The sequence below is a fragment of the Piliocolobus tephrosceles genome, chromosome 9 (genome assembly GCF_002776525.5).
Source record: "Piliocolobus tephrosceles isolate RC106 chromosome 9, ASM277652v3, whole genome shotgun sequence".
Taxonomy (NCBI): domain Eukaryota; kingdom Metazoa; phylum Chordata; class Mammalia; order Primates; family Cercopithecidae; genus Piliocolobus; species Piliocolobus tephrosceles.
In genome coordinates, this window is record NC_045442.1 from 9,600,296 (window position 1) to 9,606,928 (window position 6,633).

At 38.9% G+C, this 6,633-nt stretch overlaps 1 pseudogene across 1 annotated transcript; it reads left to right on the top strand.

Moving 5' to 3' along the window:
- The first annotated feature begins 2,258 nt into the window (after nucleotides 1–2,258).
- On the top strand, nucleotides 2,259–3,184 carry LOC111550771 (annotated as a pseudogene). The gene has a single exon (XR_002734171.3). The product of XR_002734171.3 is annotated as a 60S ribosomal protein L6 pseudogene (transcript).
- Nucleotides 3,185–6,633: the final 3,449 nt, after the last annotated feature.

Consider the following 6,633-nt stretch of genomic DNA (forward strand, 5'->3'; position numbering starts at 1 on the left):
CTCTCTATACTACTACAGCTGATGCTTTCTGCAAAGTGCCACCTCCTGGCAGGAGGTCAACCAGCACAAAAATAGAGCATTAAAGCACCAAAGCTAAAGACCCTCACGGAGTCCATTGCACACCCCCACTACTTCCACCAGAACAGGCTCTGGTATCCATGGCTGAGAGACCCTGGATGGTTCACATCACAGGACTCTGTGCAGACAACTCACAGTACCAGCCCGGAGTTGGGTAGATGAGTAGACTCACTGGGTGACTAGACCCAGAAGAGAGACAACAATCACTGCAGTTCGGCTCACAGCAAGCCACCTCCATAGGAAAAGGGGAAGAGTACTACATCAAGGGAACACCTGTGGGACAAAAAGAATCTGAACAACAGCCTTCAGCCCTAGACCTTCCCTCTGACAGAACGTATCCAAAACGAAAAGGAACCAGAAAACCAGCCCTGATAATATGACAAAACAAGGCTCTTCAACACCCTCCAAAAATCACACTAGCTCACCAGCAATGGATCCAAACCAAGAAGAGAAGAAATCCCCTATTTACCTGAAAAAGAATTCAGGAGGTTAGTTATTAAGCTAATCAGGGAGGGACCAGAGAAAGGAGAAGCCCAATGCAAGGAAATCCAAAAAATGATATAAGAAGTGAAATGAGAAATATTCAAGGAAACAGATAGCTTAAAGAAAAAACAATCAAAAATTCAGGATACTTTGGACACACTTTTAGAAATGCGAAATGCTCTGGCAAGTTTCAGCAATAGAATTCAATGAGTAGAAGAAAAAAATTCAGAGCTTGAAGACAAGGTCTCTGACTTAACCCAATGCAACAAAGACAAAGAAAAAGAATAAGAAAATATGAACAAAGTCTCCAAGAAGTCTGGGATTATGTTAAACAATCAAACTTAAGAACAGTCGGTGTTCTTGAGGAAGAAGAGAATTCTAAAAGTTTGGAAAACATATTTGGGGGAATAATCGAGGAAAACTTCCCTGGCCTTGCTAAAGACCTAGACATCCAAATACAAGAAACACAAAGAACACCTGGAAAATTCATCACAAAAAGATCATCGTCTAGGCACATTGTCATCAGGTTATCCAAAGTTAAGATGAAGGAAAGAATCTTAAGAGCTGTGAGACAGAAGCACCAGGTAACCTATAAAGGAAAACCTGTCAGATTAACAGGAGATTTCCCCACAGACACCTAATAAGCTAGGAGAGATTGGGGCCTTATCTTCTACCTCCTCAAATGAAACAACTATCAGCCAAGAATTTTGTATCTGGTGAAACTCGGCATCATATATGAAGGAAAAATACAATCGTTTTCAGACAAACAGATGCTGAGAGAATTTGCCATTACCGAGCCACCACTACAGGAACTGCTAAAAGGAGCTCTAAATCTTGAAACAAATCCTGGAAACCCATCAAAACAGAACCTCTTTAAAGCATAAATCACGATAAAACAAAAATACGTGTTAAAAAGCAAAAAAATAAAAAACAAAACAAAAGGAGTACACAGGCAATGACAAGCACAATGAATGCAACAGTACCTCACATTTTAGTACTAATATTGAATGTAAATGGCCTAAATGCTCCACTTAAAAGATACAGAACCGCAGAATGGATAAGAACTCACCAACCATCTGCTGCCTTCAGGAGACTCACCTAACACATAAGGACTCACATAAACTTAAAGTAAAGGGGTAGAAAAAGGCATTTCATGCAAATGGACACCAAAAGTGAGCAGGAGTAGCTATTCTTATATCAGACAAAACAAACTTTAAAGCAACAGCAATTAAAAGAGACAAAGAGGGACATTATATTATGGTAAAATGTCTTATCCAACAGGAAAATATTACAATCCTAACCTAACACTGGAGCTCCCAAATTTATAAAACAATTACTAATAGACCTTAGAAATGAGATAGACAGCAGCACAGTAACAGTAGGGGACTTCAGTACTCCACTGACAGCACTAGGGAGGTCATCAAGACAGAAAATATGAACAAAGTCTCCAAGAAGTCTGGGATTATGTTAAACAACCAAACTTAAGAATAGTCAGTATTCTTGAGGAAGAAGAGAATTCTAAGTTTTAGAGCAAAGAAACAATGGTTTTAAACTATACCTTGGAACAAATGGACCTAACAGATATGTTCAGAACATTTCATCCAGCGATCACAGTGTACACATTCTATTCGACAGCACATGGAACTTTCTCCAGGTTGGACCATATGATAGGTCATAAAATGAGCCTCAGTTCTCTTTCCCATCTTGCAAGATGGCGGGTGAAAAAGTTGAGAAGCCAGATACTAAAGAGAAGAAACCCGAAGCCAAGAAGGCTCATGCTGGTGGCAAGGTGAAAAAGGGTAACCTCAAGGCTAAGAGGCCCAAGAAGGGGAAGCCCCATTGCAGCCGCAACCCTGTCCTTGTCAGAGGAATTGGCAGGTATTCCCGATCTGCCATGTATTCCAGAAAGGCCATGTACAAGAGGAAGTACTCAGCCGCTAAATCCAAGGTTGAAAAGAAAAAGAAGGAGAAGGTTCTTGGAACTCTTACAAAACCAGTTGGTGGTGACAAGAACGGCGGTACCCGGGTGGTTAAACTTCGCAAAATGCCTAGATATTATCCTACTGAAGATGTGCCTCGAAAGCTGTTGAGCCACGGCAAAAAACCCTTCAGTCAGCACGTGAGAAAACTGCGAGCCAGCATTACCCCCGGGACCATTCTGATCATCCTCACTGGACGCCACAGGGGCAAGAGGGTGGTTTTCTTGAAGCAGCTGGCTAGTGGCTTGTTACTTGTGACCGGACCTCTGGTCCTCAATCGAGTTCCTCTACGAAGAACGCACCAGAAATTTGTCATTGCCACCTCAACCAAAATCGATATCAGCAATGTCAAAATCCCAAAACATCTTACTGATGCTTACTTCAAGAAGAAGAAGTTGCAGAAGCCCAGACACCAGGAAGGTGAGATCTTCGACGCAGAGAAAGAGAAATACGAGATTACAGAGCAGCGCAAGATTGATCAGAAAGCTGTGGACTCACAAATTCTACCAAAAATCAAAGCTGTTCCTCAGCTCCAGGGCTACCTGCGATCTGTTTTTGCCCTGACGAATGGAATTTATCCTCACAAATTGGTGTTCTAAATGTCTTAAGAACCTCATTAAATAGCTAACTACAAAAAAAAAAAAAAAAATGAGCCTCAATAAATTTAAGAAAATTGAAATTATGTCAAGCATTCTCTCAGATCACAGTGGAATAAAACTGGAAATCAACTCCAAAAGGAACCATCAGAACCATGCAAATATATGGAAATTAACGTGTTTCTGAGTGAGCATTGATTGGGTCAAGAACGAAATCAAGATGGAAATTAAAAAATTCTCTGAACTGAATGACAATAATGACACCACCTATCAAAACCTCTGGAATATAGCAAGGGCAGTGCTAAGAGGAAAGTTCATAGCCCTAAACACCTACATCAAAAGACTGAGAGAGCACAAACTGGCATTCTAAGGTCACACCTCAAGGAACTAGAGAAAGAAGAACAAACCAAACCTAAACCCAGCAGAGGAAAGGAAATAACCATGATCAGAGCAGAACTAAATGAAATTGAAACAAAAAATTACAAAAGATAAATGAAACAAAAAGCTCGTTCTTTGTAAAGATAAATAAAATTGATAGACCATTAGCAAGATTAACCAAGAAGAGAGAAAATCCAAATAACTTCACTAAGAAATGGAACAGGAGATATTACAACTGATACCATTTAAATACAAAAGATCATTCAAGGCTACTATGAATACCTTTAGACACATAAACTAGAAAACCTAGAAAAGGTGGATAAATTCCTGGAAAAATACAACCCTCCTAGCTTAAATCAGGAAGAATTAGATACCCTGAACAGACCAATAACAAGCAGCGAGACTGAAATGGTAAGTAAAAAATTACCAACAACAAAAAAGTCCAGGACCAGATGGATTCACAGCAGAATTCTACAAGACATTCAAAGAATAATTGGTACCAATCCTTTTGACACTATTCTACAAGATAGGGAAAGAAGGAACCATCCCTAATTCAGTTTATGAAGCCAGCATCACCTAATACCAAAACCAGGAAAGGACATAACCAAAAAAGAAAACTACAGACTGCTGTCCTTGGTGAACATAGATGCTAAAATCCTTAACAAAATACTAGCTAAATGAATCCAACAACATATCAAAAAGATAATACACCATGCTCAAGTGTGAAACCAAGTGGGTTTCATACCAGAGATGCAGGGATGTTTTCACATAGACAAGTCAATAAATGTGATACACTACATAAACAGAATGAAAAACAAAAATCACGTGATCATCTAAATAGATGCACAAAAAGCATTCAACAAAATCCAGCATCCCTTTAGGATTAAAACTCTCAGCAAAATCGGTATACAAGGGACGTATTTTAATGTAATAAATGCCATCTATGACAAACCGACACCAACATAATACTGAATGGGGAGAAGTTGAAAGCATCCCCCCTGAGAACTGGAAAAGATAAGGATGCCCACTCTCACCACTCCTCTTCAACATAGTACTGGAAGTCCTAGCCAGAGAAATCAGACAAGAGAAAGAAATAAAAGGTATCCAAGTCAGTAAAGAGGAAGTCAGACTGTCACTGTTTGCTAATGATATGATCGTTTACCTTGAAAACCCCAAGAACTCCTCCAGAAAGCTCCTAGAACTGATAATTCAGCAAAGTTTCCAGATATAAAGTTAACGTACACAAATCAGTAGCTCTTCTGTACACCAACAGTGACCTAGCAGAGTGTCAAATCAAGAACTCAACCCCTGTTACAATAGCTGCAACAAAATATAAAATACTTAGGAATATACCTAACCAAGGAGTCGAAAGACCTCTACGTGGAAAACTACAAAACACTGTTGAAAGAAATCATAGACGACACAAACAAATGGAAACACGTCCCATGCTCAGGGATGGGTAAGGTCAATATTGTGAAAATGACCATATTGCCAAAAGCAATCTACAAATTCAATGCAATCTCCATCAAAATACCACCATCATTCTTCACAGAATTAGAAAAAACAATACTAAAATTCATATGGAACCAAAAAAGAGCCTGCATAACCAAAAAAGACTAAGCAAAAAGAACAAATCTGGAGGCATCACACTACCTGATTTCAAACTATACTATAAGGCCATAGTCACCAAAGCAGCATGGTACTGGTATAAAAATAGGCACATAGACCAATGGAACAGAATAGAGAACCCAGAAGTAAACCCAAATACTTACAGCCAACTGATCTTTGACAAAGCAAACAGAAACATAAAGTGGGGAAAGGGCACCGTTTTCAACAAAAGGTGCTGGGAAAATTGGCTAGCCACATGTAAGAGAATGAAACTGGATCCTCATCTCTCACCTTATACAAAAACCAACTCAAGATGGATCAGACTTAAATCTAAGACCTGAAACTGGAAAAATTCTAGAAGATAACATTGGAAAAACCCTTCTAGACATTGGCTTAGGCAACGATTTCATGACCAGGAATCCAAAAACAAATGCAATATAAACAAAGATAAATTGCTGGGACCTAATTAAACTAAAGCAGTTTTGCACAGCAAAGGAACAGTCAGCAGAGTAAACAGACAACCCACAGAGTGGGAAAAAATCTTCACAATCTCTACATCTGACAAAGGACTAATATCCAGAATCTACAAGGAACTGAAATATATCAGTAAGAAAAAAACAAACAATCCCATCAAAAAGCGGGCTAAGGACATGAACAGACAATTCTCAAAAGAAGATATACAAATGGCCAACAAACATATGAGAAAATGCTCACCATCACTAATGATCAGGGAAATACAAATCAAAACCACAATGTGATATCACCTTGTTCCTTCAAGAATGGCCACGATCAAAAAATCAAAAAACAGTAGATTGCTGGCATGGATGCAGTGAACAGGAAACACTTCTACCCTGCTGGTAGGAATGTAAACTAGCACAACCACTCTGGAAAACAGTGTGGAGATTCCTTAAAGAACTAAAGAACTAAAAGTAGAACTACCAATTGATCCAGCAATCCCACTACTGGATATCTACCCAGAGGAAAAGAAGTTATTATTCGGAAAAGATGCTTTCACATGCATGTTTACAGAGGCACAATTCACAATTGCAAAATCATGGAATCAACCCAAATGCCCATCAATCAATGAGTAGATAAACTGTGAGATATATATATCACATGTGATATACATATATATATAACTATATATATCACATATGATATACATACATATATATGTACATATATAATGTTTGTGTGTATACACACACACACATACACACACAATGCAGCCATAAAGAGGAATGAGTTAACATTTGCAGTGACGCGGACAAGATTGAAGACTATTAAGTGAAGTAACTCCGGAATGGAAAACCAAACATCGTATGTTCTCACTGATATATTGGTGCTAAGCTATGAGGACGCAAATGCATTAGAATGATACAATGGACTTTGGGGACTTGGGGGGATGAATGTGGGTGGATTGAGGAATAAAAGACTGCAAATAGGGTGCAGTGTATACTGCTTGGGTGATAGGTGCACCAAAACCTCACAAATCACCACTAAATAACTTA